A 25,132-nucleotide genomic window follows, 5' to 3' on the forward strand; every position below is an offset into this window, starting at 1 on the left:
CCAGCACAGGCCTCCCCGGACGTATTCATAATGTTATTGGCGCCACCAAGTGAGTGGGGTTGGAGGAAGTGAGAAAGGGTAAAGAGCCGCCAGAGGGAGTCATAAAGATGGTGAGGAAGGCGGAAAAGTGCCGCCTCTTGTGGTGACTGTGACAGATGCTGGTATCCGACGCATTAAGACACACCTTTTAGTAATCTAAGCCAGGACACCGCCTCTCTGTTTTCTGGGGTGCTTAGGAAGTACGGGAGATGGGGGTTTAGCTGGGATTTGGAAAGGAGGAGAAGGGGGAAGGAATGAGAATAACAAAGATTTTGGAAATTGGAAGTCTGGTTGCTCTTTCAACGTGAAAAGGACACTGTAGCAGTAATGTGAACAGTAAATGTGGTCCCCTCACATAAACACCAAGGATGTAGTATGAGGTGGTATAAACAGTTCAAGGATGGGTGTTAGGGCAGTAGCCTCACACACACTAGGGTTGTGGTGTAAACAGCGGTTGCCTCACACACACCAGGGACCAGCCATACATTCCCAGACACTAGTCTCCTGGCGAGAAGTGGAACCATAGCTGAGTGTACCTACAACAGGTCGGGAGAAACGGATGAGGCCAGATTTATGGCTGTGTTGTAAGCTTGTCTTTATGACAACGTAAACTCTAAAAAGAAATTATTGTGCTTACTTCAGTATAATGGATAACACTGTCAAGAATCAACTCTGACTGGTTCCAAAGGGTTGGGTTTCCAAGCAGATGTTATGGTTTGTGCTGATATACCTGAAAGATACCCGGAAACCTGTCTGTGTATAGGCTCGTTTTCCATAAAATACTAAAGGCACGATATGAATATGGAATTCCACGAGTCTTGGTCTGGATGGCTGTCGATGGCTTCTTCAAAATCATCAGGGAAGAGTGCCACATCAGAAATTGTGGAGGTGTCGATAGTGCCTTCAGTCTCTTGAAAAAACTCGTGAGGGGTCTTCGATATGTAGACTAATGAGCGTCACTGAACACAGAGTCGTTTTGTGACTTCAGTATTGCACTCATTTCCGTTTACTTTAATTAACAGCCCTATACTGGAGATGGTTTTTGTGTCGGTACTTTGCTTCCTCTCTCTTCCGGACTTCATATGATGCAGTCAGTTTGTACTTGACGTTCTCCATTTCACCAACCAGAGTTTCTTTTCGTGCATCAGAGTCTCTGCTGCCTTTGAGATCTGTTATCCCTCGTCCCTGTAAAGGGAGCGCATCTTCTCCTTTGTCGTAGTGTTATGTGTCTGGAGCCATGTCATGGTTCACCTAGATTACTTTGAATTGACTCATCGGATGATACAGTTTTCTGTTGTTCTTAGTCTCTTTATTTGGGTTGTTTTTCCCATCCCTCTGCATGTTATTTATAAGGACATGAAAAAATATAAACAGTAGGCCTACTGGTCCGCACCTGTGACCAGTTTCGAGAGTTCCACCCTCGTAGCTCGGCTTGGAAGCTCCTCAAATCCATCAATTTCCACTAGTAAATATCTTCAGCTCATGTTTTAATAAAGCCAGTGTTATTACTTGATAGTTTGTTACACTCATCTCTAGTTCAGCTGCCAAACCAGTACTTTTCTGCAGTCTTTCAAATATGAGTTTTTCCAACTACATAATCTGTTATTTAGAGTTTTGTATTGGTTAGATATTTTGTCACACTATATTTCCTTTATGCCCAACTTCCATTTCTGCACATAAATCATATGGAAAACACTTCCGGGACAAGTGTAAAAGTCTTCAAGCGGAAACTCGACAAGTACTTCCGCCAAATGCCGGATCAACCTGGTTGTGATGGATATATGGTTCAGCAGGCGACCAGCAGCAACAGCCTGGTTAACCAGACAAGCCTGGCTGGCCCATGGCGGACTTCGCGAGTACGAAAACTCTCGAAATGGCTAGTATATTCCTTTATTCTATTTATTTCAAGGAAGTTAACCTCTGTGAAGAGAGAGAGAGAGAGAGAGAGAGAGAGAGAGAGAGAGAGAGAGAGAGAGAGAGGTACACCCCTAGTAGTGGTGGTGCCGACCATTGGCTGGCCCTCAGAGGGGAACCTACGAGGGGAAGCGACCGATTTGATGATCTTTCCATTAGGAGCAGTCGCTTTCTTTTTTTCCTTCATACTCTTTTTTCTTTCTTTCTTTTCCTTTCCTCTTTTATTCTTCCTGTTTGCTTTCTTGTTTCTTATTTTCTTCTTCTTCTTCTTCTTCTTCTTCTTCTTCTTCTTCTTCTTCTTCTTCTTCTTCTTCTTCTTCTTCTTCTTCTTCTTCTTGATAATTTATCACGGGGCAGTGGATTCAATATAACAGAGTTTTTGTAGCAAGTTTTTTTTAGTGTTTTCTTGATTTACTGGCTGGGGCCCGGTCTTGTGAGCTCTGTGACCACCCTGACCACGCTCATCCCCTTTAATTTTTGTTTCTCTTCGTGTATTTTTTCCGCTAATTCTGATTTCCTGCTTAATTCCTTCATATTTTAGTGAGGGAATAGGGTCTGCTTGTAGGGAGTAGACCTATCTGTAAGAAGGCCTGCGTGTACGAGTAGACTTGGCTGTAGGAAGTAGGCCTGCTTCTGAGAAGTAGACCAGCCTGTAAAGTCTGTTTGTCCCTCTCCCGTTTCACAATGGGTGTAGGCCCGCCTGCAGTTTATTAGCAGTAGATTCAGAGGGTCATCACTTCAGAAGCCAGGTCCTAGACCAGGCTGTAATGGATATGTGGGGCATCTGACCACCAGCAGCAATAGCCTGGTTGACCAGGCAATCACCAGACGAGCCTGGCCCATGGCCGGGCGCCAGTAGAAAAGCTCTCGGAACTCATCAAAGGTATGGTAGCACTAGACCTAAATAAGGACCATACTAGAGATAAATCCGCACAAGGACCATACCAGACCTGATAAGTAAGGCAGCAACAGTTAGGTATCTTTATTCCGAAACGTTTCGCCTGCATAATAGACTTCTTCAGTCGATTATAGAGGAATCAGCACAAGCAGAAGAGATGTAAATACAATGTAATCAGTCCATCACCCTTGAAGACGTGGTTTTGAGGTGGTCAGTCCCTCAACCTGGCACATGTGTCATATCAACTTGTCGGTATTGTATACCTTTATCATTTTCATACCAGACCTACTCATGGACTAGACTAGAAGTTAGTAGTACACAAATAACCCGCACATAGGAGAGAGAAGCTTACTAATAGAGAAGCTTCTCTTTCCTATGTGCAAGTTATTTATGTATTGTTCCAGTCACGGTATTGTGACTTTTTGTTCTTTAGAAATGAGTACCTTATTAAAAGTTCAAACGGCAAGATTGTGGCGCCGTCGAGAGCCACTACTGAGGTGGAGATTAATGTGTTGGTGTTGATGGATGAGAAAGACATGACGAGGGGGGCTGGTACGAGGAAGACGTGATGGGGAAGACTGGCTCAGAGATGATGGGGAGGCTGGCACCGAACTTCCCACACCCGGAAATGGCGGAAGTAAGTATGGAGAGTGATGGGTGAGAGGCAAGCGAGGAGGGGGGGTGTAGAGTAATATACCGCGATGGGATAATGATGGAGATGTTGAAAGAGAGAGAGAGAGAGAGAGAGAGAGAGAGAGAGAGAGAGAGAGAGAGAGAGAGAGAGAGAGATATTGGGAAGAATAGCAGCACATGGATGGAGAACTGGTGATGCTTAACAGACTTAGAAAAGGGAAATTACTTGGGGAAAATAGCTTTACAGATGAAAGCTAGAAGAGAAAGGAAGTATTTGCAGAGAGAAGAGAACTGTGGATCAAGAAGCTCGCAGAGAGAGGAAGGTATGAATGTTACTGTGTGTCATTCCCTTAATGCGTTTCTTCTCAACCTAGTTAAGAACATAATGTAGGAATACTGCAGCAGACCTACTGGCCCATATTGGACAGGTCTTTCTGAAATCCAACCCTTTCCCCCTACATATTTGGTTGGACCTACATATTTGTCCAGCCTATTCATAAAGTTGTGTCCATGGCCGGGCTCCGAGAGTAGTGAAACTCGAAACTCTTCAAAGGTATATAAAGGTAAGGTAGGGGAAAGGGGTAACCCCATTTTTTTGGAGCACATTATTTGGTGTGGTAGTCTCCTTGTGGTCTCCAGTCAACTAGTATTTAATTCATAGTCTGTTGAGCCACGCTGTGAGGACTATGTAAGCTAGTGGGACTCGATTAGCAACAGCCTCATTGATCAGTCATTAAGGAAGCCTCAGGCTGGGCTACGAGGGTAGAAGAAGCATCCACAGCTGATACAATAAGCTCACTCCACTTCTATAACTGCTACCTATGATATACCTTTGATGAATTCCGAGAGTTTTTCTACTCCTGGAGCCCGGTCATGGGTTAGACTCGTCTGGTGCTTGCCTGATCCACCAGACTGTTGCTGTTGGTGGCCCGCAGCCCCACATATCCATCACAGCTTGTTTGATCTGGCACCTGGTGAATGTATTTATTCAATTGCCTCTTAAAGACTTTTACACTTGTCCCAGCAGTGTTTCTGATATCTTCTGGTAAGTTACTGAATAATCTGGGACCACAAATGTTGATACACTGAAATATAATACATAGCAGCCCTCTACATAGCCTAGTTGTCCAGATTACATCTGTATATAACATATATTCTGGTTCTTTTAGTTATACTAGGTTCAATTCCTTTACCCTTTCCGCTTTATGGAAATTATCCTCATTTCACTGAATTAGTTTCCTCACTGTCATAGAAATGTAGTGTGGTTCCGATCTGCCCAACTTCAGTTTCTTAACGTTTCCTGCAAAATTTTATATACTGTTTTCTTTATTTTAGGTAACGTTGGCTAAGGGTAGGTTATGTAAACTTATTAAAAAATATATTTAACCACAAATAAGCAAGTTAAAGTTACACCGCGGTGCGTCTGTCGACGAGTGACCGAGGAAAGCAGAGAAACAGTCAAATCTGAGCGCTTATCACTAGTACGAAAATGGGCCACTTCATGAGGGAAGAGGCAAGCTAAGGGTCGTGATAACGAACGTTTATCTGAAACCTGTATTTCCAGTAGTCATTTTGCTATTACTGACCACGCATTACGAATATTAATTGTACATACTATTTGTACCCTTAACTTTATGAACATTAGTTTCTGTACTCAGTTTTTTATTTTTACACTTCATTCCAAGAATTTTATTTATTAAATTTCAAGTTTTTTATTTTTACACTTCATTCCAAGAATTTTATTTATTAAATTTCCTAGCTGAAAATTGGTAAAGGTGACTTTTATTGAAGTCTCTTGGCCAACAGCTGAGTTAGGGCAAGACGAAGCTCTCCTCCGCCAACAACAGCATTTGGAAAGTAGAATTGGGTGGATAATTGGAGCGAAGTGTTCATTGTGGTCGTCGTGAGGGTCGTAATAGAGGCTCCGAGGACCACCGGCTGCTGAGGAAAGCGACAGGGAGGCGGGGACGGGGAAGGGGAGTTTTGGAGTGGTATGAGAGGTTGGGAGGGGAAGGGGCAGTTTAGATTTGTATGGGAGTTGGGGATAGAAAGGGTGAGAGAGAGAGAGAGAGAGAGAGAGAGAGAGAGAGAGAGAGAGAGAGAGAGAGAGAGAGAGAGAGAGAGAGAGAGAGAGAGAGAGAGAGAGAACGTGAAAAAAGAGAAGCGAAAAGAAAAATTAGGAAAGGGAAAGATGAGAATAGTGGTTGCAAAAGGGAAGAGGAGAGTGTGGGCTAGACTATAAGAGGGGAGAGGAGATTGTGTATTAGATTGGAAGAGAAAAGACACAAATTTAGGCCAGAGTCATCAGTGGTTCCCAGTCTTACTACCTAAGCAGACCACATTACATGGTCTGATGGAAGAAATCACAGTAAAACGCGTGATTGCAAATATGAAAACAAAAAAACAGCGAAAATAGGAAATAAAACCTGAACGCTTTCTTGTGCTTACACACACATATGTGAAAAGGGCCGCACCTTAAAACAGGTGAATTAGCTTACTGAAGTACAGTTACATGACGCAAAGCAAGCAAAAAAAATCGCGTATGGACCTGCTTCTCAAACTGACTTCAACATGGTACAAAACATCCCCATGGTCTTCATCTCTCACCAACAAGAAGCCTTGAAACTATGTTTCAAGCCACGTTGCCTGATAGAATTCACACTTGACAAAAACACCAGTCATCACATTTTCACACCGGAGAATCTTATTGCAGGAAGCCTGCTGGCATATAATTCATTTAAATTACACGAGTTCAACATTTAGTTACGGAAAAAAAATCATTATTCTTGCAGCTGCTACAGTTTTACTTCCACTCGCAGCATTCTCGTTCAATTTTTATTTTAATTGAAGGAGATGGTATTGTGGCAGCCATCGTTGTACAAGCAGGGTGAAGTGAATTATATCTACGCTGAAACTCGTTTGTATCTTTACTGTTCCTTCCAAGCTACACTTTGTCTTCATTCACTGTGACACAGAGTTCATGATATGCCTCTCTCCACTAACACTGTGCATCCCTACCTTCACTGTGTATCCCTACCTTCACTGTGCATCCCTACCTTCACTGTGTATCCCTACCTTCACTGTGTATCCCTACCTTCACTGTGCATTCCTACCTTCACTGTGTATCCCTACCTTCACTGTGTATCCCTACCTTTACTGTGCATCCCTACCTTCACTGTGTATCCCTACCTTCACTGTGCATTCCTACCTTCACTGTGTATCCCTACCTTTACTGTGCATCCCTACCTTCACTGTGTATCCCTACCTTCACTGTGTATCCCTACCTTCACTGTGCATTCCTACCTTCACTGTGTATCCCTACCTTCACTGTGTATCCCTACCTTTACTGTGCATCCCTACCTTCACTGTGTATCCCTACCTTTACTGTGCATCCCTACCTTCACTGTGTATCCCTACCTTCACTGTGCATCCCTACCTTCACTGTGTATCCCTACCTTCACTGTGCATTCCTACTTTCACTGTGTATCCCTACCTTCACTGTTCCTTCCTACATTCACTGTCTTCCCCCTTCTTTAACTGTACTCTTTGCCGTCACAGTGTAATACATAACACTAGCATGTACAACTTTACATAACACTAGCATGTACAACTTACGTAACACTTCCATATTCAACTCTACATAGCACTAGCATATACAACTTTACGTAACACTTGCATATACAACTCTACATAACACTAGCATGTACAACTTTACGTAACACTTGCATATACAACTCTACATAACACTAGCATATACAACTCTACGTAACACTTCCATATACAACTCTACATAACACTAGGATGTACAAAGGTCTGAAGCTGGGGAGGAAGGTAGAGCCGTGTGGTGGTTGTGGTGTCGTGACAATGGCAAAGTGAGGCGATCACGTGAATTTAAACAACCCTGTGACTGCCAACTCATGTTTGCATCTCAGATGAAAAATAATTTAATGATAATTTCCTAATTTGTTGCCACATTTTAAATTAAGACATAATCCCTCCGTTTAACGTATCGTTTTATAACTGTTTTCACACATTTTACAGCCAACACATTACTTACTCAGTGACGGATTTTTTCTCTCTAAAACACTGTGTAGATTTACTAGTAATGATGCAGTAATATTATATATTTTAATAAGTTTGATGCTCGTTGGTGACCCCTGTTTTAGATTGTAAGAGGGGGAGAGGAAAGTACAGGTTAAAGAGTAAGAGGGGAAGGTAGAGGAGAATGTCGGCTAGACTGTAAGAGGGGACGGGATAGGAGAAAGAGGAGAAAATTAGACTGTAACAGGGGAGAGGAAAGAGCATGTCGGAGGTAAATACGTCTCGGTGATATACCTGGGAGGTGCCTGGGTGACAACTCCGAGGTACAATCGAGCACTAATTCAAGTCGAGATAGTTACCTTACGATTCGTCTAATTAAGCCTCATAAATTAATGTTGGAGAGAGGGAGAGTGAGAGGAATGGTGGATCATAAATGTTGGCGTTGATGACGCGGGTGGTCGTGCTTTTAATGAGGCGATTTTGCGTCATGTTGCTGCGAGAGGAGTTCCCTTGTGGCAACATGTGGTGGTGAGGGTGGGCTAGTTTGGAGAGGGGAGATTAGAAGTAAAGAGAGGGGAGGACCAGAGGAGAAGAGAGGTGTGGAGAAGTAGGGGTCTTGGTTTGGGTGTGGGTTTGGGACTGTGGGAGGGGTATAGCGGCGCGGATTTGTGGAGGTAACAGAAGGGCGGAGGAGGGAGGCTAGGGTTGTATCGCAGTGGGTGGCTTGGGCGATGTTTCTCATCACTAATTGGCCGCCTCGTTCTAAGGAATGATAGTGACAGGATGGGGACGTATGCGTGCACTTAGTTGTATTCACATACTTGTGTTTCCTTGGGTCAGGTCTCAGCTCCTGGCTTTTTTTAGTTGACAATCCAGTTAGGTTTGGTAAGATTTGTCAGGAAACAGGACAAGTGTTTCTTGACGCTGGTTTTAGTCATATGACCCGCCGCTGGAGCTTTTGGTCATCTGACCGAGGCCTTCCACTGGCTTACTGGTCCACCCCTTTAAAAATTATAGTTATGATTATAACCATTATAAATTTTTTGGTTACAATCTTAAAACAACGGATATAGTCCCACTCCATAAAGGTGGCAGCAAAGCATTAGCTAAGAACTATAGACCAATAGCTCTGACGTCCCACATCATAAAAATCTTTGAAAGAGTGCTAAGAAGCAGGATTGCAAATCACCTGGATTCCCAAAATCTGCACAATCCAGGGCAACATGGGTTCAGGGCAGGTCGCTCCTGCCTCTCACAACTACTGGATCACTATGACATGGCCTTGGATGCACTGGAAGAAAATCAGAATGCAGATGTAATATACACAGACTTTGCAAAAGCATTTGACAAATGCGATCATGGCGTAATAGCCCATAAAATACGTGCTAAAGGAATAACTGGGAAAGTGGGGAGATGGATCTTCAACTTCCTAACAAATCGAACACAAAGAGTAGTGGTCAACAGAGTTAAATCGGAGGCTGCCATAGTGAAGAGCTCTGTTCCACAAGGCACAGTACTCGCCCCCATCTTATTCCTTATCCTCATATCAGACATAAACAGAGATATACACCACAGGGAGGCCTGGTCACAGACCGGGCCGCGGGGGCGTTGACCCCCGAAACTCTCTCCAGGTAAACAGCACCGTATCATCCTTTGCGGATGATACTAGGATCTGCATGAGGCTGTCATCTGCTGAGGACGCGGTTAACCTCCAAGAAGATATAAACAAAGTTTTCCAGTGGGCAACGGTAAACAATATGATGTTCAATGAGGACAAATTCCAACTACTCCGTTATGGAAAACTGGAGGAGATAATAACTAGAACAGAGTATACTACTGACTCCGGCCATACAATAGAGCGGAAAAATAATGTAAGGGACCTGGGAGTAGTAATGTCTGAGGATCTCACTTTCAAGGATCACAACAGTGCCACGATCGCACGTGCAAAGAAAATGATAGGATGGATAATGAGAACTTTCAAAACGAGAGATGCCAAGCCCATGATGATCCTTTTCAAATCACTTGTTCTCTCTAGGCTGGAATACTGCTGTACATTAACATCTCTATTCAAAGCAGGTGAAATCGCAGATCTAGAGAGTGTACAGAGATCCTTTACTGCACGTATAAGTTCTGTCAAGCACCTTAACTACTGGGAACGCTTGGAAGCACTTGACTTGTACTCGTTGGAACGCAGGAGGGAGAGATATATCATAATCTACACTTGGAAAATCTTGGAAGGAATGGTCCCAAATCTGCACACAGAAATCACTCCCTACGAAAGTAAAAGACTGGGCAGGCGATGCAAAATGCCCCCAATAAAAAGTAGGGGCGGCATTGGTATACTAAGAGAAAACACCATAAGTGTCCGGGGGAAAACTTGCCAATTAAATTGCCCCTGGCTGCCTTCAAGAGAGAGCTGGACAGATACCTAAAGTCAGTGCCGGATCAGCCGGGCTGTGGCTCGTACGTTGGACTGCGTGCGGCCAGCAGTAACAGCCTAGTTGATCAGGCCCTGATCCATCGGGAGGCCTGGTCATGGACCGGGCCGCGGGGGCGTTGATCCCCGGAATAACCTCCAGGTAACCTCCAGGTAATCCAGTTGACAATCCAGTGGCGCTGTTGGTTCCTAGGGTTTTAATTCCTAACATAACACATGAAGCTGTGGATGTAGACTGCTTCTCCTGCTGTCTGTTGCAATTCTTTCCACTTTTCACTACCTTTAGACTGCTAAAAAACATTTTCTAATATTCCTGGGTTTTCAGTTTCAGGCTTTGACTTCGTTTTCGTTCTTCTAATGCCAGTCTCCTTTTTTTGCTATTGTCATTTCCTCCAAGTATCTTATACATCGTGATTATGTGCACCCTTGTCTTTCGCTCCTCCAAAGGCATTAGGATTACTTCCAGCTCTGGAACTTAATCTTTTATTTTGCTTTTACAAGTGGGTTTCAATCTACTGCTGCATCATCAGGTTGTCTGACAAGTGCTGTGTTTGGTATTCTGAAGAACTCTTTGTATCGGTACCCGAAAGACTTTCGTATGTTTAACAGCCCTAGTGAGCTCTAATCTTGAATCCGTGAATGTGTAAGGGCAACAGAAAAAAAGGGGAAGCATGGGAAAAAGGGAGTTAGTATAACAGGGAGAAATACTATCACATTAAGGAGGTTGAAAAAAAAGGAGCACTAGGAAGGTATTTGGATTTATAGTGGTATAACATAGAGAGGTGCCACGACAAGGAAAGGAGATCGTAAACTCTATCATTCCAGCAGAGCTGTTACTTTTACGAGTGTAACAAAATGCGGATCAGTCGGACATCAGGAGGGGCGAAGTTGTGCTAGTCCCTAAGACCGCGTTAATGACCCTAGTTACATACGGCCAAGCTAAACATTGTACTTTCCCGACATTAGTTAGTCCAATTTTACGAGTGGCTTGACGTGTTTGTTTTAGCCCTGAATATTTTTAGGTAGGTTTCCGAGAAGTGTCGGGAAATAATTCACGTCTGACCCACGGAGGAGCAAATGTTCATTTTGTATAGTTTCCTCGATTATGTGGTGGGCGTAAAGTTAGTGCAGGTTTCTCTTTCTCTCTTTCGGTCTTTCTCTCTCTCTCCCTTCTCAGGAAGAAGAAATAAGTACGTGTGACGCTGGGAAAAGATATATATATATATATATATATATATATATATATATATATATATATATATATATATATATATATATATATATATATATATATATATATATATATTTATATATATATATATTTATATATATTTATATAATCTTCTCTTCCATTTACAAGTGGCGGTGGTGGTGGCTGTGGTGGTGGTAAAGGCTGCAGCCTTAGAGACGACGATGGTGTGGTGGTGAAGATGGATTAGGATGAGGAGGACGAGGAGATGGAGTAGAACGAGGCAATGGAGGAAGACGAGGAGAATGAGGAAAAATAGGAAGAAAGGGTGAAGGTAGTGGTGACTGAGGCTTTTGCTGCTGCTGACGCTGCCGAAGATGTCCAAATTTGTTCACAAAACGAATCCCAGAACAGAGGGATGTACACTGTTAGTAGAGACTAAATGAAATAAGCTTGACGACTCTGAAGAAGAAAGGACTACTGAAGCTGCTGGCACAATAAGAGAACATTGCATCAACATCCGTGGGCCCGGAAGATATCAGAAACAATGCAAGAAAAGCGCGGAAGTCTTCGGGAAGACACTCGACAAGTACCTCCGCCAAGTGTCGGGTCAATCAGGCTTTGATGGATATGTGGACCAGCTGGCTGCCGACAGCAACAGCCTAGTTGACCAGGGAAGCACCAAACAAGCCTGGCCCAGGGCCGAGCTAGCGAAGAAGGAAAACTATCAAAACCCATCAAAAGTATATCAAGGACATGCAATATTTTTAAAGAAATTGATAGTGCGGATAAGAGCAAACTATTAAATACGCGAAGACCAGTGAATCGGGATCACACATAAAATCTAAAATCACAGATAAGCCTCAGAAATACTAGTCCGTGCACAAGCACTGCCAAACCGCCCTCGTTCTTAAACTGCCACGGGAAGACAACATAAAATATCAAAGGCATTAAACCTCCCGTCACTGGAAAGCAAATGTTGAACGCTTTCTACTTGTTATTCCCCGGTAGAAAAATGATCGCCTACTTACCTCATTGGATAGCCAAAGTAAATTCACGCTCTGTTGTCTCGGACAGTAAAATGTTTCGCGTACCCGGACAAGATAATGTGTGGACAGTGGGAGGTGAGGCGGAAAACGCATCAGTTTACGGGAGATGGTTATTGGGCATGTTTGTTAAGTTTGTAGTTGCTTTTTAACCGGACGTAGATAGTTCGACTCCACTTTAAGGAGGGATTACGATTGAACATTCAGTTGTAATTAAATATATTGTTTCTCATCTTTTTTTTCCTCCACTGTTCATTTGTGGTCCGAATATGGTGGTGGTTCAATTACCCTTTGTGCACTCTCGAGACGTAAGCCACGAGCAAGGCGGAGGAGGGGGGTCATCTTGGCCGTGTTGGTTTAAGGATGCAGTAACGAGCCTCCTGCGGCGTGCAGAGTTGACCTGGGTCTGCTTTAAATGGCGGCCAGGGCAAGGGCATCAGTACTGGTAGGGTTAGCTAGGACCGGGATGAAATGATGGCTACGACTACCTACCTGTTGTTGGGTTCTTTGACTTGGCACCAGGTAGGAGTGGAAACGAATGGTGAGCTGGGTTCTTGGTAGCCCGTTTAGCAGGTAACCTTACCTGGGATCACAGACAATTATTATTATTTTCATTATAAATATTACTTTTTTTTTTACTAAATTTACAGGTAAATTATAGGTAAGCTCACGTTTCTTAATCTTTTCTTCTTACAAAAGGATAATTTTCCTCTTAATATCTTCGTTAGCATCTTGATAGCACTGCCCGGCTGATTGCGGATGCTTTTCAAGACTAAAGTTCCGTCTTCAGGAGATTCAGCGGTAGGTTGGTTATGGCAAATTTCAATTTCTCTTAAGTCATTTCAGTTTACAGATTTGTAACTCAATTCACTCCCGGTAGGACTTAGAGTTGGTTAAGGCATTGCCGATGTACCCTTGATGAGTTTCGAGAGTTTTCTACTCCCGAAGCCCGGCCTTGGGTCAGGCTCGTCTGCTGCTTGCCTGATCAACCAGGCTGTTGCTTTTGGCGGCTCGCTGGCTCCACCAAGTACCAGAACAACCACAGTCTGGTTGATCTGGCACTTAGTAGAGATACTTGTTTAGTTTCTCTTGAAGACTAACACACTTGTCCCAGCAGTCTTATATCTTTTAGTAAGGGGTTAAATAATCTGTTGATACACTGTTCCCTTATTATGTCCACGGGTTGCCTGCTCTTCACTAGATTTATTTTGCGCTTCCATTTAGATCTCTCACCCCAGTATGTTGGTATAGGCCCTCTAGTACTTTCCATGTTTATATTATCATGTATCTCCTTCACCCCTCTCTCAGCTCTAGTTAGTACACATTCATGAATTAATTAAGACGTTCCCAGTAATTTAAATCCTTTATTTGCTCTATGTGAGCCGTAGATGATATCTGTATATGTTCCGGCTGTGATATTTCTCCTGCTCTGAACGGAACAGTCAACACTGAAAAATAATCTAAACGAGAGAGTACAAGTGATTCAAATAGTGTCACCATTGGCACTATTTCTCTTTGCTTTGAAAGTTCTCATTATCCACCCTGTCATTTTCCTGGCTGTCGTGACATGTGCCCTATTGTGTTATTTAGAATCAAGAACCTCTCGCAGTACGGTCTGTGACCAGGTCCTGGTCAGTCTGATGCTGGCAGCAGCTCACAGCTCGACTTATGTACTGCAGCCCAGTTGAGGTCTTTTTGTTTATTTGTAACTAAAGGTATTACAGTTTATTCAGTGGCTTTATTGTGATTGCTGATCTTTTCTTACTTCCTGAGCACCTAAGATGGCTCGTATAACTGAGAAACATTTACAAACTTTTACTTACGTTCTTTATACACGTGTCTTTATTTTTCTTTGTATTTCTTTATAATTTCTATTTCTGTTATATTTCGTTGTGCATCAGAAAACTGCAGAACCTTATTTTCCCTTGGGAGAAGAAGGCATAATTGAGTTGGATAATACTGAAAGAAGAAAGTGGAGGGGAGGGTGACAAAAGGGAAGGAAAGAGGAGGAAAAGGTTGAAAAAGGAGCAGTTATGTTTATATCAAAATAATGAGAAATGTAGATAGGATTGAGGTGCAAGTTAGGATAGGTAGGAGAGCTGTATGACAGGATAGGCAAACGAACAATTAATATTCTTGTATGTGAAGTTGCGAGGCGCAAATTCCTCTTAGAAAAGTTGAACACCTTGTGTGAAGAATGGACAGTGTCGAAGAGAGTGTCAACGAGGTTGCAGATAATAGGGTGGTTTAGGGGCGGCTGGGTAATAGGGTGTGCGCAATGACTGCATCTAACAAACACTGGCATAGTTGTGTCCACAAGTTGGCATGAACTTGTTCACATGCTGGTATACATGTGTTCATATTCTGGCAAAAACGTGTTCACGTGCTGGTATGAACGTGTTCACTAGCTGGCAGAGATGTCTTCACGTGCTGGCATAGACGTGGTCACATGTTAGCACAGACGTGTCATGACTAAGTATTTCCCGCAAACAACATTATATTAGCCATTACTAATGCATAAATTAGGTCACGAAAGGGGTGGACATTGCTGCACGAGAGGGAGTATGGTACCCTGGGTTCTGTTTGTCAGTTGCAGGAGAGCACGTCGGGGACGTCGCCCCAAATCAACACAACAACTTATTTTAGTGAAAGACGTGGAATAGTGTAGAATAAACTCGGTGGGTAGCGGGGGTTGCTTTAAGTTCGGTCAGAGAACACGGTGAACATCCGTGGTTCTAGACTCAACAAAGGAACCCAATGGAAATGAGTCACTTTGACTTTTTTGGGTTATGCCAGGTTCTCTACACATATTCTGCTATGTATGATAATCTATGTAACTGTATTGGTGTATACCTGAATAAACTTATTAACAAGCGGACATCAGACATTTTGCCGGAATGAAGCTAGAATTTTTTTAAGAAGCAGGACCAGTATCTTTATCACAGTCAGACAATCTGTATCAAGTGCCTGATCAGTGGGATTGTGATGGCTATGCAGGCCTACGGGCCGCCAGCACCAAAAGCCTGGTTGACTAAGCGATCAAAAGGGTAACTACGTTTCAAGCCAGGCTGCGAGGGTAGACGAAATCTCTAAGTCAGTCACAGGTATGTCATTGGTATGGAATCATCCCCCCCTTCCTCCTGCTTCCTCGTGACCTTATCTCACACCGGGTATATTCAGTTGAAAAGGAAATATTACAATGATAAGAATGATTAAGAAACACGAAAGTAAATTAAGATAAGTGCATGCTGAATGTAAAGAGAAGTTCGTAAGATTTACCTGCTATCTTATGTATTCACAAGAGAAAATAAAGAAAAACAACAATCCTGCAAGAGTGTGCAACACTGAACAATCTTACGGTTCACACTCGTATAGCAGGGCGCTAGTACCTCCCTGGGGGTTTGCTGTCTACCAACCTACTACTTTTTTGGTGTTGGTAAAAGTGTAAGGCGTGAGAGTGATATGTAGTAAGTACTGGGGTTTGTGATAACAGAGAACAGAGGCTGCCATCCCCAACACCAGCAGTAAGTGGTTTCTAAGTTACACACGTGGGAGTCGCTGCAGGAGGCCAGGCACTGAGCACTACGATAAAGGAATTAGCTGGGGGAGAGAGAAAAACACAAGGTAAGTGATAAAAGTGAAAAATTGTGAGGGGAAAGAGACAGTAGTGGAATGAGAGAGAGAGGGGAGCGCAGAAAATACACGATATTAAGGAAGGGTTAGAGGAGGGAAGTGTGTGGAGGTAAGTAGGTCAAGGAACACAGCAGGGGACAAGGGTGTGAGAGACAGTGAACAAGAGACGAGCAAGTGTTTCCCTGCCCAGCCCTCTCAACCAGGCCTTTTAATAATAGCGTGTGTGTGTGTGTGCCAGATTTTTGTGTTAAAAGTCTGATCAGCCAGGCTGTTGTTATCCGCTTCATGCCGGTTTACATAGCCATCACAACCTGGTTTTGTCATATTATTTCTCCAGTAACTTGTCTAGTTCCTTCTTGATGTCTTCTACCTAGTGTCCGGAAATTATTTCTTATATTTGGTGGTAGTAGGTTGAACAGTCTTTGGCCTCGGATGTTGTCCCACATTTCTCTAACAGGGCCTGTGGCACACCTTCAACATTGAGTTTATTCTACACTCTCTGCCGTATGTTAGTATCTTCACCAGGTGCCAGATCAACCAAGCTGTGATGGATATGTGGGGCAGCGGGCCTCCAGCAGCAACAGCCTGGTTGACCAGGCAAGCACCAGACGAGCCTGGCCCATGGCCGGGTTCAGAGAGTAGATAAACTCTCGAAACTCTTCGAAGGTATATCAAAGGTAAAGGTGTCATTTTAGTAAGTTGTTTCTCTTGTAAGTAGATTTTGGACTTGGCTTTAGAGAATATTCCAAATGTAAGTTGTGAGATGTTACAGATTCTATATAATGGAACTACTCTTAAGGTTAAGTATATACCAGAGACCAGTTTCGAGGGTTTTTCTATCCCAGTAGCCCAGTCTGGGTTCAGGCTTTTCTGCTGATTGCCCGTTCATCCAAGCTGTTGTTGGTGTTGGTGGCCCGCTGGCCAGCTTAGTAACCGCAGATTGGTTGATCTGGCACTTAGCGGGGGTAATGATCAAATATTTTCTTGAAAACTTCTAAACTTGTTACGGCAATATTTCTGTTATCTGCTGGTAACATGGTTACCCAGTCAACACACTCAGACAACACGTTCATGGAGTTAAAGTTACGGAGGAAAGTGGAGAACTAACCTAACGAAGAATAGCGTTATCCCTCATGTATGGTCAGCTAGCCGAGTGGTTAGCACACTGGCCTATGAGTTTCAGGACTCACTCGCCAGGGGTTCAAGCCCCACCGTTCCGTGATTTGTTTGTAATCGTGTTATTACGATTTCATGAGTGATTAATATAGGATGCGCCTTTGGTATGCCCACACCTGGCTTACCCTAGCAATGAAAATGTGCAAATATGGATGTAATTTGAATACCGCGATCACATTCCTCCGTGTCGCTAATCCCAATTAACGTCAATGGATCAGGGGATGGGTGGGATTCAGAAGCGACTCTTGATTCCGGCGTCAGTGACAGCGTCGTGGCTGACGTGGTTGACGTGTGCTACAGCATAAGATTCTATCAGAATGAGATTCTGTCAGTATAAAATTATTCTATCAGTAAAAGATTCTACCATTACGAGATTATATTGCCTATTTCTTCACTACATAACTTTCAGTTAATCTCACAAACCCTTTCAGGACTCCCATGTCATTTGACTCTTGCTTAATTAAACAAAATAGGTTATGATAATTTCGAGCTGCCCTCTTAACTGCCCCAAACTTTGCAACTTTGTGAGACTAGAGACGAATCTATCGTTCATCTATGATAGTTAAATAACTTCTTTTGCCTCCTCATTGGCAAAGAGTAAAACAAACAATGTTCCTATTAGGTTGATGAAAATTGATTTAATAAAAAGGAATGTCGGGGACATTGTTGGATAAACGAACTAGTTTATGAGATACGAAGGACATAAAAAGGAGAAGTGAATACTGCACAGTAATCCTGGTAATGAGAAGTAAACTCTTAGTCATTCTCACACTTGAATCTAATGGAGGTCTTGAGTATATGTTCACGTATGGATTGCTAGGTCCTGAACTGGTATTGTTGCATCAACACTTGCTATACTTGGACACCTTAAAATTGTCAAACATCTTGAAACCGGTCACAGGTATGCACGGGCATGGTCTGTTAACGACTTGCCAGAGTAAATATAACCAATCCGAAATTTCTCAGAATGTTGTGTGGGCGATTTGAAGTTGAACTGGTAAGAACATAAGAGCATAAGAAAGAAGGAACACAGCAACAGGCCTACTGACCCATGCGGAGCAGGTCCGTGTACCCACCGGATTAGCCCAATGACCTTCCCGCCGATTAGCCCAATGACCTTCCCCCCGATTAGCCCAATGACTCACCCAGTCTGGTCACCTCCACTCAAGGATGGAGCACGGCACCAGACCCAGCAGCACAAGCTAGTCAGGTCCAACTCACACCCACTCATGAATTTATCTAACCTATTTTTAAAACTACACAACGTTTTAGCATGAATAACTGTACTCGGGAGTTTGTTCCACTCAGCCACAACTCCGTTATCAAACCAGTGTTTTCCTATATCCTTCCTGAATCTGAATTTTTCCAACTTGAAACCATTGCTGCGAGTCCTGTCTTGGCTGGAAATTTTCAGCACGCTATTTACATCCCCTTTATTTATTCCTGTTTTCCATTTATACACCTCGATCATATCCCCCCTAATTCTATGCCTTTCGAGAGAGTGCAGATTCAGGGCCCTCAGTCTATCCTCATAGGGAAGATTTCTGATACATGGGATCATCTTAGTCATCCTCCTTTGTGAATTTGTGCAAATATTATGCTTGGGGCATCTGTAAGCATGGAATAACAGGGGAAAAAATGGGACATGCAACTTTGAGCATCCCAAAAAATGTAGCGACCTCCTGTCTAAAGGAGTGTGTAGCTCTTCTTCCTGTACTTTCTTTCACCCAAAAATGTGCCACTCCTCGGTCCTCCAGAAGCAGTGTTACAACATCGACTGCCCTGCATACCATCTAAAAGGGACCAGGAGGCACAGACCCCACAAGACAAACAATAGTAGCTACGACAACCCAACTCCAGGTGATTTTTTAGTGGCAGGAAACGGAAAAAGAAAACGGAAGGAAATAAAAATAGTCCACCTCGGAGCCTTGTTGGACTGGAGGCGCAGCCAGTGGCCACCCATGGCCCTCCAGAATTACAACTACTGATGCCAATAACAAAATCCCCCCAACAAACACAGAATACAACCTCGTTCATATTTGCTAATATACAGGGCCTTAAGCCATCCACCAACAACAAAATACCTTTTATCAGTGGACTTCTAGAGGAGTGTAATGCAATGTTTGCAGAATTCACAGAGACTCACACAAAAGATCACTTTGACAGTGAAATATGGATAAGCGGTTACAACCTTTTTAGATGCGACAGAAAAAAAACAGGCAACAAGGGGGGGTTGGCCTGTATGTCAAAGAGTCTCTTATCTGCACGGAGTTGCTGAACACCACAAATGAGGTAGTTGAAGTTCTATCAATAAAGATTGAGAACCAAAACCTAGTCATTGTGGTTATATACAAGCCACCAGATGCAACCTCACAACAGTTCAAGGAACAGCTACTGAAAATTGATTACTGTTTGGAAAACATTCCAGCTCCATCCCCAAACATCTTACTGCTTGGTGATTTCAACCTAAGGCATACAAAAGGGAAGAATGTAGCAAATAATGTTATAGCTGAAACAATCCCCGGAGGTAGCGCAGATGAAAGGTCACACACACATGAGCTACTAAGTCTCTGCGAAAAACACACCTTAAGCCAGCAGATAGTGGAGCCAACAAGACTAGAAAACACACCTGACCTTATCTTCACAAATAATGAGGACCTGAGAAGAGACATAAGAATATCAAAAACAACTAATTCCGATCACAACCTAATCGAAGTCCAGATGTACATGCATAAGGGTCCTGATCAGCAGAATGCATGTACCTGTGAAGATGTCTTCACAAAATACAACTTCAACAACAAGAACATCAACTGGGACCAGGTAAACCATGTCCTAAACGAAACATGTTGGGAAGATGTCTTAAATGACATGGATCCAAACCAGTGCCTTGAAAGGATCAACTTCCTGGCAGCCGAAGCATGTTCTAGGCATATTCCCCTAAGAAAGAAAAAGAGCAGGAGTAAACTGGAGAGAGAAAGACGACGAAGAGTCACTGAGCTCCTCAGGAGTGCTAGAATATCTGATACACGAAAGGAGGCGCTGACCAGGGAAGTGGAAACTATCGAACTTAAGTAAAATGACTCTTACAGGAACCAGGAGAGGCAGGAGGAGCTTAAAGCTATTAGTGAAATTGAAAGAAATTCAAAATATTTCTTTTCATATGCCAAAAACAAGGCAAATACCACATCTAGTATCAGGCCCTTACTCAGACAGGATGGGACTTACACAGATGACAAGGAAATGAGTGAATTATTGAAATCCCAGTACGACTCTGTGTTTAGTGAACCACTAATTGGTCTGAGGATCGACGACCCAAATGATTTCTTCATGACTGAGCCTCAAAACTCCATAAATGTATGCCAGATTTCCGACATTACCCTAACTCCGATAGATTTCGAAAAAGCCATTGACAACATGCCTATGCACTCAGCCCCGGGCCCAGACTCGTGGAACTCTGTTTTCATTAAGAACTGCAAGAAACCCCTCTCGCGTGCCCTAAGTACACTATGGAGGAGGAGCTTGGACATGGGTGAAATTCCACAGTCACTTAAAACAACGGATATAGCCCCACTCCATAAAGGTGGCAGCAAAGCATTAGCTAAGAACTATAGACCAATAGCTCTGACGTCCCACATCATAAAAATCTTTGAAAGAGTTCTAAGAAGCAGGATTGCAAATCACCTGGATTCCCAAAATCTGCACAATCCAGGGCAACATGGGTTCAGGGCAGGTCGCTCCTGCCTCTCACAACTACTGGATCACTATGACATGGCCTTGGATGCACTGGAAGAAAATCAGAATTCAGATGTAATATACACAGACTTTGCAAAAGCATTTGACAAATGCGATCATGGCGTAATAGCCCATAAAATACGTGCTAAAGGAATAACTGGGAAAGTGGGGAGATGGATCTTCAACGTCTTAACAAATCGAACACAAAGAGTAGTGGTCAACAGAGTTAAATCGGAGGCTGCCATAGTGAAGAGCTCTGTTCCACAAGGCACAGTACTCGCCCCCATCTTATTCCTTATCCTCATATCAGACTAGACAGAGATATACACAACAGCACCGTATCATCCTTTGCGGATGATACTAGGATCTGCATGAGGCTGTCATCTGCTGAGGACACTGTTAACCTCCAAGAAGATATAAACAAAGTTTTCCAGTGGGCAACGGTAAACAATATGATGTTCAATGAGGACAAATTCCAACTACTCCGTTATGAAAACTGGAGGAGATAATAACTAGAACAGGGTATACTACTGACTCCGGCCATACAATAGAGCGGAAAAATAATGTAAGGGACCTGGGAGTAGTAATGTCTGAGGATCTCACTTTCAAGGATCACAACAGTGCCACGATCGCACGTGCAAAGAAAATGATAGGATGGATAATGAGAACTTTCAAAACGAGAGATGCCAAGCCCATGATGATCCTTTTCAAATCACTTGTTCTTTCTAGGCTGGAATACTGCTGTACATTAACATCTCCATTCAAAGCAGGTGAAATCGCAGATCTAGAGAGTGTACAGAGATCCTTTACTGCACGTATAAGTTCTGTCAAGCACCTTAACTACTGGGAACGCTTGGAAGCACTTGACTTGTACTCGTTGGAACGCAGGAGGGAGAGATATATCATAATCTACACTTGGAAAATCTTGGAAGGAATGGTCCCAAATCTGCACACAGAAATCACTCCCTACGAAAGTAAAAGACTGGGCAGGCGATGCAAAATGCCCCCAATAAAAAGTAGGGGCGCCATTGGTACACTAAGGGAAAACACCATAAGTGTCCGGGGCCCAAAACTGTTCAACAGCCTCCCATCAAGCATTAGGGGAATTGCCAATAAGCCCCTGGCTGCCTTCAAGAGAGAGCTGTACTGATACCTAAAGTCAGTGCCGGATCAGCCGGGCTGTGGCTCGTACGTTGGACTGCGTGCGGCCAGCAGTAACAGCCTAGTTGATCAGGCCCTGATCCATCGGGAGGCCTGGTCATGGACCGGGCCGCGGGGGCGTTGATCCCCGGAATAACAACCAGGTAAAGTGCAGGTAGCGTACAGGTGAAAAGGTAGGGGTGTGTGTTAGTTACCATTTTGTTCTAGGCACATGTCAATTTAACACTAGGCCTGTTGTATATACGTGCATGTGTGTGTGTGTGTGTGTGTGTGTGTGTGTGTGTGTGTGTGTGTGTGTGTTTGTGTGTGTTTGTGTGTGTAGGTGTGTGTAGGTGTGTGTGTGTGTGTGTGGGTGGGTGGTGCGTCAGGTGTGTTGTGGGGGCGGTGAAGTGGTTAGTGCAGGTAGGGCGAATTTAATGGAGAGTATATGAGCGAAGGGGAGGTGCAGATACACACATTGGGATGCAGGTAGACACGTGGGGTGCAGGTAGAGGCATGGGGTGCAGGTAGAGGCATGAGGGTGCAGGTAGACGCATGGAGGTGCAGGTAGACACATGGGGAAAGGGTGGAGGTAGAGACCTTAGAAAGAGGAAAGGGTGTTGGAAGATACGAAGAGGAGACGAACAAGGTGGTGGAAGTGGGGTTTTCGGCAGGGAGAGGCCAAGTGGCGGATCTGCGATTTTACCTGTATAAGCCGTCACTTGTCAAGAGACAGGTGAAGGCTACCACAACGTGGGATGCGACAACGCAGCAGTATAAGCTGTGTACATGAGAGGTGAAGCACACCTGGAGGAGTGTGTATCCATCTTGGGTTCTAGCTGAGGACGAGTGAAGGCAGTCATGGAGGACTCCTGGGACTGACACTGATTGACACTGGATGCTGGAGTTGAGCCGGCGAAGTGAGTGGTTGATGCCAGGGTTGAGGGGAGGGAGATGTCAGGGTTGAGTGGAGGTAGATGTCAGGGTTGAGTGAAGGGAAATGCCAGGATTGATGGGTGGGAGAGGAGCTCCCCGGTAACAAGAAGCTTCACCTCACAGAGATGTCAGCTCACAATCCCCTTTCGTTGTCGCCACCTACGCACAGCCATCCTGCCTATCTTCCTCCTATTTTTTCTCTCTTCCTCTTATTTATCTTTTTTCTCTGTTATTCGTTTGGCGCTTTACTTCCCACATTTTTTTGTGCGAATTATATCAATACCAATAATCCTTCTTCGTCTTTAATTTATGTTTGTCTCTATTTTTGTCTTTCTCTTCTTCTCATTTCTTCTCTCCTGGGTTACATACCTCTTCTGCTTAAGAGATCTTTGGACAGAGCAGCATGGCAGTGCTTCGAAGCATTTTGAAACATAGTTACATGTTTATGATTTTATTCCTCGTTTCTTTACCTGTTTTAATCAGAATATACAGAATTGTACAGTTAGATGATGATTGTTACGATAATAATTAGAGAATTTGCTCTCAAATAGCCTGACTGGTCAGAGACCTGAGCTACGATTAGCAGGCAGACGATGCCTTAGCAATAACTCGCACAGATTGAGCGATTTTTATTATGCAGTACAGTGGGACATCCTAGGATGAGAGTCGATAGTGCCAATGATAGAACAACTCACCGGGCTGACATGCACTGCCTTTGACTGTGTTCACTGACGTAGTCAGTTACACTGACCAATGAATTTGAACCTCGGGGCAAACTATCATCCTTGAGTAAGGTTTATGAAGGGATCTGAAGTTGAACATGCGTGTTTATTCTGTTGTGATGTGATAACCTTACGCTGCTGATCTTCACACTTTACCACCACTACCAATACCACCACTAAACATCCTCCCCACAACCATCACCATTAAACACCCTACCACCACTACCACAACCATTAAACACCCTACCACCACCACTACCACAACTAAACACCCTTCCACGCAACCTACCATCACCGCCACCACTAAAAAAAAAAACTGATTGGCACTTCATCCACTATGACGGCCATTTTGAAAATATATACTCTGAGGGTATTGCCAAAAGCACCGTTTCGATGCCAGTGAAATCTGGCGTAGATGTTAATTACAATGCCTAAGTGTGCATAAAAAAGAAAATGTATCGATTACCCATACAAGATGGCCGTTGTATCGGCCATTTTGTCTAAGTTGATGTTGCTGTATTGAGGGAGTCTCATTAAAGTGTTCACTCGACGCATCGTGCACGTACATTGACGGAGGATTGCACGCCATTCCTGCCGCTCATATCGCATGCCTGCTGTTCAGTGCGCTGCAGCAGGCATGCTGAACTGCTGCAACCAGAGAGATAGTGAACTGTGTGCCTGGCATGGGTGAAGCCAGAGCAAACTCAGGAGGAGGCCCATACTGACTGCCATGTTGTCTCCATACTGTTGAGGCAACACTGCTGGGTTGTGTGGTGCCTGGAGGCATGGCGAGTGTCATTTGTCTACCGTTCAACATTTTCATGGGGTGTGCCTTGATGCTGGTGAAAAGCTCTCGATCCAAGAAATTGGAAGGGTCCTACCTCTCCTTGGGTAATATCCTACAGGTGTAGTGCTTCCTCATGACTATAATAATAATATAATAAAAATAAATAATAATACAGGTCTTCAGTGTAGACACTGATAATCTTCAAAACTAATATAAATAATACCAGTGGGTGTGTTGTTTAAAACAGTAGAGATAGAAGAGGTGAAACATGTACAAAGATCGTTTACTGCTCGCATAGAGCACTTAAACTACTGGGAGAGGAGACACTGATAATATATACGTGGAAGTTACCGTATCATCTATGTACTACCATAACATACTCGAGCGAGAAATATGGAAGGGAGAGTAAAACAAACCTAGTGGAAAGTAGAAATGTTATGGGGACAAGAGAACGTTGTATCAACATCTACTTTTGTACTTTGAATGAATTTCGATAGATTTTCTACTTTCGCAATCAGGCCCTAGGTCAGGTTTGTCTGGTGCTTTCCTAGTTGATCTGATAGTTAGTGGAGACACTTGTTCAGTTGCACTTGTGTCCTTTTACTTTACAAGATTTCTACACTTATCCCAGCAGTGTTTCCGATGTGTTCTAGAAGGATGTTGAGTAGTCTAGGACCACGGATGTTGATATAGTGTTCTCTTATTGTGCTCACAGTGCCCCTTCTTTTCACTGGGTTTGTTTTGCACTTCCTTCAGTTTCTCTCGCCCCAGTATGTTGCTATGATAGTGTGCAATGTGCATATTTGGGA

At 43.5% G+C, this 25,132-nt stretch overlaps 1 protein-coding gene across 5 annotated transcripts in view; it reads left to right on the forward strand.

Annotated features, from left to right (window-relative positions):
- Positions 1 to 25,132, forward strand: part of LOC128688923 (plexin-B) — a gene marked incomplete at its 3' end in the record, with an annotated part of 822,775 nt that overhangs the window by 251,244 nt on the left and 546,399 nt on the right.

The sequence above is a fragment of the Cherax quadricarinatus genome, chromosome 16, assembly GCF_038502225.1.
Source record: "Cherax quadricarinatus isolate ZL_2023a chromosome 16, ASM3850222v1, whole genome shotgun sequence".
NCBI classification, from domain to species: domain Eukaryota; kingdom Metazoa; phylum Arthropoda; class Malacostraca; order Decapoda; family Parastacidae; genus Cherax; species Cherax quadricarinatus.